Source organism: Lepidochelys kempii, chromosome 8 (genome assembly GCF_965140285.1).
Source record: "Lepidochelys kempii isolate rLepKem1 chromosome 8, rLepKem1.hap1, whole genome shotgun sequence".
Classification (NCBI taxonomy): domain Eukaryota; kingdom Metazoa; phylum Chordata; order Testudines; family Cheloniidae; genus Lepidochelys; species Lepidochelys kempii.
Window position 1 is genome coordinate 77,071,456 of NC_136387.1, and position 10,490 is coordinate 77,081,945.

The window sequence follows — 10,490 nt, forward strand, 5'->3', positions numbered from 1 at the left end:
GCCAGGGAGTAGGGCTATGACAACTTATTTCTGTTGACTCTGCTTCCTGTCTGGGGGATCACAGGGTATAGATAAGGAATGTTTTCTCTTTTAAAAAAATGTGAATGTAGTGCTTTTGAAAGGTTCTGCCTTGACAGTCCTATGGGATGAAATCCTCAAGTTAATCTTCATGTCCACTCAGTCTATGAGCTTTCTGAAATTGCCAACAAAGGTGACAGCTGCAATGGTGGCTTTCTCTGGCCTAGACTGAGATCACCAACTCATTTCCTAAAGGCGACTGTAACAGGGTGGCTGCTTACTGAGAACCCCTTGCCCACCCCTAACCCCCACCCCCATGGCCAGAGGTCACTCTGCAGTGCCCTGCCTCTATTTCCCCCTCTTCAGGGCCCCTTACACAGGTGTCACACACTTTTCCTGTGGTCAAAATACCACCCCCTTCCTCCCCCACACACCTTGTGGTCTGGGTTTATTCAAAGAAAATAACTCAAAGTCCAACAAACAAACATTTCTCTTCCTACTCCCAGGTTTCCCTGCCTGGGGAGCTTTTGTATTCTTTCTCCTGCTTGATCAGGGTCTCTCCTGCCTTAGCAGGCTACTTCCAGCCCTTCCTTGCTGGAGTCTTAGTCTCTAATCTTAGGAATCTCCTGAAGCCTGCTCACCCAAGCAATCTCACATTTCCCCGACCATCCTTATCCCACCTTCCTTTTTAGCTTCCAGATAGTCTTTATAGAGGAATCACCTGGCCCCTCTCAGATGGGCTCATCCTGTAATCCAGATTGGTTTAGCCCCAGACTCTCCAGCCCATGGCGCAAGCCACCCTGTTAGCAGGACCTGTGTGGCTCTGAGGGTCTGTTACAGTCCTCAAGTCGGTGTACTGGACACTGAGATTTCAAGCCACCCTGTTACAGTCCCTTAATGGCATTCAATCACTAATGACCTATCCTGGATTTGAAGTGATAGTCTATAGATGAAAAGTTCTTGTCAGATTACTATCTCCTGGCACAATGAATTATGTGTAGCTGACCTAACACCCAGTGTGAAAGACGTCTGCATTCCCAAGGCTACAGTTAAGCATGTTGACTCTTGTGCACTCCTTAAGTGCTACATTTGCATTAATAGATGATAGAAACTTAACACACCCCAAATCAGGATGAATTTAGGTTCTACCCAAACCCACGAATAGCAGAGAAAGTTCTGCAGATACAGGCTGATGCTCCTGGGGCCTGGTTTCTCCTTTCCTCACTCCTGTTCCAGAGCTGAGCAAATGCACATACCAGAAGCTCTGTGCCCCAGGGCAGTCTACGTGGCAGGGCTGCCCCAGGCAGCTGCAAGTTTGAGATCCCCAGCAGCCCACAAGTGAGCTGGGAGGGAACCAAGCAATTTTCCTCTGTTTTTGTCAGAAAAATCTCTGCCCAGTTGTAGCTGTAACACTTACCATATTAGGGCTACACATCCCAGCTTACCGCTCCATCCCCTCTCTTTAACACAGTTTTCTTCCTCCCTTTCCTTGTCCTCAACATTATTCCAATCTTTTCCTTCCCTCCCCACATCCCCTTGCCACCAGTCTGCCTTCCTGTCCCTTTAGTTTCCCTTGATCCTCAGTCTCCCCCTCCCCTGTTTTCCCTGCCCTGCCCTGCCCTTTCCCCTCAAGTTTATCTTCTCTCTCCCTTAGTCTCACTGCCAGCTTCCTTCCCGAGCTGCACATAGAAAAATGAGTGTCCATGAAAGCAGCCTGGCTTCAAAGCTATTGAGAATAATGAAAGGTAGCAACCATATTGAATACTGTTTTAAAAAAATTCATGAGGTGTAGCTTTAAAAAATATTACCCGTCTTAAGATATTAGAGTTGGCAGCTGTGGTAGATGGCTGTAGGACATAGCATAGTTATATATTCTCTGGGCAGGGCAATTGCCTTATATTTTACTAACTGTTAAATATCTATCATGATTCTAAATTCATATTTCTTTATCTTACACAGACACAGCTTTCATTTTGTATTATTTTTCAATAAAAAGCTTCATATGGGAGCTCAGGTGTGGAGCCACTATTGGTGGGCTTTCCTGATTATAACACACACTCTCAGCTCAACAAGAGTGCCTCTAGCACATTAGCATAGCACTTTTTGCATTGTCTGGTCAGGGATTTAATTTCACTACATCAAAAGCTACCATCAAAACCTTGTCATTGCAATTTGTCACACATTTTATTTTGTGTTCTACATCTTACTGAAGCCTCATCTTCCTGTCCCACTGCTATTGATTACTAGTCTGGAGCAAAGATAAATCTTTTTTTTTTTTAAGGGAAAAATGGTGAAAGAGCTGTGAACCTCACAGCTGGTATTGAGGTTTCAAGTCCTGTAGGCTTGGAAGTTTTCTTATAATCATTGCTGAGTGAGTAGGACACCATATTCTCTGTCACTGGCATACTGTTTAGCAGACCAATCGGTTAATGGGATCATGACAGTTGCCAACCCCTGGAAAACAGTAAAAGTATTAAAGGAAAACAGGAACAATCGTATGGGAGCAGACCTGTGGTCCACCTAGTCCTGTTTCTGAGCGTGGCCATTACCTGATGCTTCAGAGAAAGGTGGAAGGAACCTCATAGTAGAGGTTTATGGAAGAGTTGGCCTGTGGGAAAAGTTGGTTCTTAGTCACTGTCAATTTGTGGTTGATTTAGGCCCCAAGCATGACAATTTATGTCCTCTAAAAAAATCTTTTCTAATATAACTCTGGATGTTCTCGTAATATATACAAATATCTAATCTTTCCTGAATCCGGGTAATCTCTTTGGCTTCACTTGTTTCTTGTGGCAGAGATCCACTTGGAACAAAAGGGATCTCAAATTTCTGTCTTCTCATTTAAAAGATAGGCAAAAAGAAAAGGAGTACTTGTGGCACCTTAGAGACTAACAAATTTATTTGAGCATAAGCTTTCATGAGCTATAGCTCATTTCATCGATGCATGCAGTGGAAAATACAGTGGAGAGATTTTATATACACAGAGAACATGAAACAATGGGTGTTACCATACACACTGTAACAAGAGAGATCAGGTAAGGGGAGCTATTATCAGCGGGGGGCGGAGGGAGGAACCTTCTGTAGTGATAATCAAGGTGGGCCATTTCCAGCAGTTGATAAGAACGTGTGAGGAACAGTATAGGGGGGAATAAACATGGGGACATAGTTTTACTTTGTGTAATGACACATCCACTCCCAGTCTTTATTCAAGCCTAAGTTAATTGTATCCAGTTTGCAAATTAATTCCAATTCAGCAGTCTCTCGTTGGAGTCTGATTTTGAAGTTTTTTGTTGAAGAATTGCGACTTTTAGGTCTGTAATCGAGTGACCAAAGAGATTGAAGTGTTCTCCAACTGGTTTTTGAATGTTATAATTCTTGACATCTGATTTGTGTAATAAAAGTGTTATACCAACATAAATGGTAGGTAATAAGCTTAAGACCATGGAAGTGATGGTACCCATGGCCATCTGATCTCTCAGTTAATTGTCAGCAAGGTCATGGTTATGCAGAGTTCAGAGGAAAGCATAGTTGTTTAGAGTGGAGAATTAGTTGACCTCTTTCTCTTTGTGAAACAACTGAAATAAAATTATATCTGTTTCTCTGGGATACAATTATAGTGCTAAAGATCAGTGGATGGATTTGCACAGTACAGAATGTGTTTCAGACCACTGTGTCACGAAAGATGATTTTTGGAGTTCCATTAGTGACCAGACTACAGCAGAGAAATATTCTGATTTTCAAAGATCATTTTGTTGGACTTCCCCTCTTTCTTGTGTGCATGTTCTGAGGGGTGGCAAAAAGGTTCCCCCTTAACTACAAAACAACGGTACTGAATGAAGAACAGGTCCATCTCGACCACCATAATTGAGTAATTAATTTAGAACCCAAATACCTGATTTACACTTTTGTAGGTAATTGATGGTTGGGTAATCTGCCTATTAATTTATTGACACAAGCAGGTATTTCAATTCTGGTCTGTCTCTAGTTAATAATCAATAGTCCTGTTGTCTAATGAAGAAATGGCCTTGACATGATGGCCTTTGTGCAGTGTTAAAGTAACAGTGATCGTTATCATTATCATATGTCCTTGATATGCTGTATAAGGGCATGAATATCAATCTTACAGTAAAGGAACATTTAATATGTATGTATAAATAACTGATTGTCCAAAGAAATATACCGTGCTCTTCTTAGCAAAGAGATCTGAGAGCTAACTAATGCACAAACATTTTGTAATTCTGCCTCAGAATCCTGATGGAAGAAAACCTTCCTGGGGTACAAAAAAGCACTTTCTCACTCTCCCAAGGAAGACAGGGCATTTTATTCTCTCTTTCATTTGTTCTGAATAGCATCAAAGAAAAGAGCCGACTCCTCTCTCTGCAGCTGAACACTATAGAATCGTAGAATATCAGGGTTGGAAGGGACCTCAGGAGATCATCTAGTCCAACCCGCTGCTCAAAGCAGGACCAATCCCCAATTTTTGCCCGAGGTCCCTAAATGGCCCCCTCAAGGATTGAACTCACAACCCTGGGTTTAGCAGGCCAATGCTCAAACCACTGAGGTATCCCTCCCCCTATAGTGGAACTACCAAGTGAACAAATAGCCATATCCTCATTCAGAACCTATGGTAACTCCTTACCATGTTGTTGGGGGGATACACATATGATTGGAATGTAGCGACTCAGTTTCCATCTTTTCATTAAAGCCTCCTCCTATAGGACATTCCGAATTTTACAGCCTCTTCTTTTTATCTATTGCTGTAGTCTCTTTTAGCCCTTGTTCCTAGAAGCAAATCAAAGTAATAGTGGTGCCATCCTGAGCACCATAAGTAGAACTTATAATAATTTTTTCATCAGTGACATACTACGGACCAGAACATAGTCTATATTTGGATCTTTTGACTGAAGCACAGCATCTACTTTCAAAAATAATGCTACCCTAGATCTTATTTTACGATTCCTCCATAATATGAACTTCTTTTTCTTCCAAAATGTATACTCTGCCATTAAATAGGGAAAACCTTTTGTACTGTATGTGTAAAATTACGTTATTGTCAAGTCATTATTTAAAAAGGACAAAATCAAATATTGTCTGCTGAGATTAAAAACCAATGAGCCAGATTTAAAGTACATGCTGCAACATGATGGCACACACATGCAAGTCTTCCTCACACACCTTCAAAATGGCAAAATGTAAGCTTGGCTTCACAGGGCCAGCTGTGTTTGATGCTTTAGTGTCAAGCAACACTTTCAAGGGCAGTATTTTGGCAGTGGCACTAAAAGCATCATGACTGCTGAATTTTGTTGAGATGCATTATGGAAATGTTGTTGCCTTTGGCCCAGATTTTTAAAGGTATTGAGGCGTTGCTGCACAGAGTTTCATTTTCAAAAGGGATTTAGGCACTTGGAAACCTAAATCCCTTTGAAAATGAGACTTAGGCTCCTAAATCAATTAAGTGTTGCAATGCTGAGTGTAGCACTGCCTAAATACCTTTAAAAATCTGGGCCTTTGTGCTTGGGCATAGACATACTTTTCAAGTCTACTTGTCCCATTCCTAGAAATACACTTTCAAGGTGGCATGCAGATTCATACTCATACATTTCTAAAAAAAGTTAATAAATACATTCTTAATTATACCCAGCTGCATTATGTCTGTACATGATAGTTACGTTGAGGGGAAGTTCAGATTTATCCAAGAAATAGTGTGCATAATGCATGCTAGTACAATTGTTATGGTATTTCCCACAGGCAGCCATAAGGAACTGTGGATTGGGCATGAGTGTCCCAAATCTATTAATTCCTAATGAATAAGCCAATGTAATGCTTTCTTTGGTCTGTGAACCAATGTGTAAAATATAAGAAAATGTAAATTTTTTATACTTTACATGTACATAATACAGTTAAATGTTAAATATTAAAGCCATTTTTGAGTAAGTAGGCACAAGACCATCTTGTATATGGGAATAGATATGAAAATTACAATGTGTACTTCTCTCTTTACATGTGTAGCACCCATTGACATTCATAAGTGATAGTCAGCATAATATACCCCTTTCCTGGTTGAAGTGAGGGGGACAGATTTTTAAGTCACATACTGAAATTACCTGTGCAGAGTAAAATTTTCACACGCACTTAAGTCATTGTGTCAAAAGTGACTTAAGAGCCTAAGTGTCATTGAAAGGCAAACACAACTGTTTATGCCTAATGTTTTTATGGACACAATTTTAGATCCTGGAAAATTAGTCCACTGAGGTATACTGTATGTTGATTAAATATATTTAGATTATTTTAAGACTTTAAAATTATAAATGAAATATTTGCAACAGTGTTTTAAATAAGATGTAAAATTCAAGCCCCAGAAAAAGCTTGACATTTAAGATTTATTTAGCACCTTCTTTCAAACAGTATTTTGCCTTAAAATTTATAGAAAAAATAAAGTGACAAGAATATTAGCACTTGATTAGGATTCTTCTCAGAACTATTTATAAGCAATAGAATGAGAGGGGCTATTACTCTATTTGTAATGTTTGGCACTGCATGGCCTTGGCATGAAATCATGTCTGTTCAAAGAATGTCTAGTGAACAAAGGAACTGGTCTTGCAGCATGAGTTGTATCCTGAAGCAACTAAAGGATACAAGCCTTGTCACTTTTTGTCTCAGTAACATTAAGAAAAAACTCATGTGGCTTAGCTTTAGGGGCTTATGAATAGTCACATGACTAAAGTCAGGAGGCCATTTTTAAGCAAATATTCTTTTCCTTACACAAAAAATAAAAATGGGTGGGGAGTTTTCAGCTTCATGAAACCTTCACTCACTGGGCTGGCAAGAAGTAAATATTTTTACAAATATATTATTTACTACATAGGAAGCTTTTCCCTGAGAACACAGATAAATATGCTTGCTATAGTGCTTTATGACCACTACAGGCCCAACTGTCATTCCTTCGGTACTTCCTGTCAGTCTGACTAAACTCTGTCATCCTTCAACCCAGTTTAAATTAACAGGTAATTTGTAAATGTCACTTCAGGTTAGGCCGCTCATTTTGTTTCTACTCTACCAATGCAAAGTCTAGGACTAATTTTTCTTGTCTTCTTTTAATAGGATTTTCATTTATAAATAGAATTATGTTCTGAAAATAAATTACAGTAAGTGATGCACAGAACTGGTAACAGCAGCACTTTCATAGAATTTCAAGCACCTACATCAGAAGAGATTAATAAAAACACTTCAAAGGCTAAATTCTATTTAAGCAGAAGACAGCTTTTGGTTAATATTTAATCTGAGTAACTGAGATCTTGGTTGAAAATATAATTTTTTAATATCTAAATTAATTTGCAAAACAAAACCATTAATTTTGCCTGAGAGCTTTCGCAGTGCAAAAGTTTCATTAATTTATTTGAGAGAAAAAAATTAAAAATGTAGTTTTATGGTGAAAGTCTCTTTTTTAGTATAGAATTTATTTCTAATGCCAATGTATGATATTTGTTCATCTATAGTGCTTTGTCTATACTTTTAAATTGATTTTAATGTACGCGTCTACAATAAGTAAGACAAAGCAGTGAGCTTTTTATGTGAGGTGTTAAATTATGACATGGGATTGCTTTCAGATTCAGTTTGGTAAATAAACACATTTCTTACCAAGAAATTGTTTAACTGAAAACAAACAAACAAAAATGTCACTTTAAAATAGGCTTTTCTTGTGTGATAGAAGTTGATATAATACAGGGTCAACTTTCAACTGTTTTTTTTTTTAAATGCTGTACACAGAGTATATGAATGGGTTGCTCCTTTCATCAGGGAGATCTAGGCATGTGGGGGGACAGCAGCCTGCATCCCACATCTGCTCCACTTTGCTGGTATGATGCAGCTCTTCCTTTCCAGTGAAACCCTTCTAACCCCTAAATATCCCAGTTCCAGCAAAAAGAGGGATTCATTTTTTGTGTGGAGGGAACATAAAAAAAAAAATCAGTCTGATTCTTTTAAGTTTTCCCAAGGACTGGTGGCATGGCCCTCTTCCTGTTCTAGTCAATGTCAAAAACTCCAGAGGCAGCAGGATGAATAAAGTCCAAACCACAATTCTTCTCCCCTTTTCTTTGTACCAACTCTTCTCCACATTTTTTTCCATCATCATTCTCTTTCTTTTAATTCCATTCCTTTCGATCCCTGCACACTAAGTTCTTCTTTTTCCTCTTCTTTCCTCTATGGGATGTGGGTGTGTTTTATTCATTTCTTTTCTAGTTGATTTATTTTGTAAACCCTCCTCTTCCTTAAGCATAACGTCTCCCTGAATGGCTCAAAAAGGAAATGCTGCCTACAAAAGTGCCAATTTAGTGTTTCAGAAAGTAGGAATTTCAGGGTGCCCTAACCCTAATCTGTCCCAATTGCTGGTGTGTTCAGGGAGAGAATGATGGAGGATTATAACCTCTATCAAAAGGCCTGACTCCACCGAAGTTGGTGGGCAAAAATCTGTTGACTTGAGATCAAGCCCAGAATGCTCTCTGCTGTCATTTGTGACTTGTGCTTTTGCACATTGTCATGCAACATCATTGCATTCCCCGTTCCAATGGCTGTCAGCAATTCATAACAGCTGGTCTGTAGGGGATGGAGATAAACAGAAATCTGGAACAGTTATGAGATCTAGTGCTGCTAGAGAATAGGATGTGGCTCAGCAGAGCTCAGCTTTTCACTCCACCTCGTACTCTTCCAGTACGCAGCTGAATGCAACCACCACCTCAAGTCAATGAAAATGTAGCTCCTCTAAAGCTTGCTGTATTAAATGATTCACAAACTCTACAATCACTAACTAATGTTCCCAGCCTGCTATTTAAATAAATGAGTGCTGCCCCATACCTGACTTTTGAGTGATATGCTTAAAGATCAGCTGTTTGTGTTGGTCCACAACAATATTATGTACTTATTAAAAAGTGTCCTGCTAATGCCACTCTGAGGTGTACTGGTGCACTCACCAAGAGCAGTATGTGACACCCCTGCTGCTCATGGCACCATTCCATTCCACCAATGCCTGCAGCACAGCAGTCCGACACTTCATCCTATTGGTTCGTATGCCATTTTTTCCTCCTTGAATGTGTCCTTGTATCTGATTTCCCCTTTAGTAGGCACTTTTGTTTCCCAAACATGCCATAGATATTTTTACATTCGTAATAGAAACTGATGTTGTGACAGTCAATGGATTTGCAAGACAAAGGCACCCACGGCATCCAACAGAGCAGGAAGGCAGACACCCTTCCGGAAGAAGCAGCTGCCTAGCAGGAACTCAACAGCTGGAGAAAATAGGCTTGGGACTGGCTTGTTGGTGGGTGACCCCAAGAGATTCTGCTCTATGCTGATAATTCACACATAGAAAATGTCTACACTGGGGAAATGCATTGTTTTATCACCTTTGTTAACTAACACTATTAAACACTACAGCAGTACTCCCAATGAAGTCAGTGGAACCTTGATTTCACCTTTAGTGGAGGCAAAGACTGTCATGTTTAAAATTATATTGACTGGTCATGGTTAAATGTAGAGTCTACCTAAGAAAACCAACTTTATACAACTGTCATTGTAGAGGCTGCCCCAGGTGGTCTAAAAAGTGACATGTTTTGTGACATCAGCGGTATCAGAACCCAATGTCAGATACTGAAAACCAGTTTTCACCATGTATTAATACTGATTTAATATCAGAAACATAACTTTCCTATGTAAATAGTAACCATTTTGTTTAAACATTAGAGGTCTTATTTTATTCTGAATGTTAAACTAACATTAATGCAGGAAGAGTCCAAAATTTGAGAATAGTGCCTTGTTGCATTGGGTAATGACTGATGTTCCTTCAGTCTGGATTAATTATAATTAGACAGGGATGCATGTGCAGCTGGAATGTCATTTTTTTTCTTTGTGCTTTAGTGGATTTTAGTTGTAGCTGCAGTATCAGTCCAATTTTCCACATAACTTCCCTTAAGAGGGTTTCACAAGCTGATCTATGGTGATTTGTCACATTTTCTCACCATGTACTTTACAAAAGATCTCCTGGTGAAATGGAAATACATCCCTACATGTGCATCCCTACAGTATGTGGCCATGATATGGATCAATATAGTGAAACCTAGGAAACTGGCTGGTATGTGAACCAGCTGCTGGTGTTCGTGAAATCTGAACTAATGCTTAGTTCTAGTAAGATTGCAAAGAGCCAATAACCGGAAATGCTGACGAAAAGGAATTTACAGTGAAATAAATGCCCATTTGCTTGTTTGACCTCCAAAATTAAGCCAGGCAAGAATAAATATATTGCCACCTGCGCCTGAGAACTATGTTAGATGAATGTGGGCTGTGCGATCTAGGATGACATGCAATTATTGTCTGTCAAAGTTTCTGCAAAAAGAACAACTGAGGTAGTTGTCCTAATTCCCTGCTAATTATGTAGAACTCAGTTAGGCAATTTATAATGCACTACCTTGAAGGTGGTATGGTTC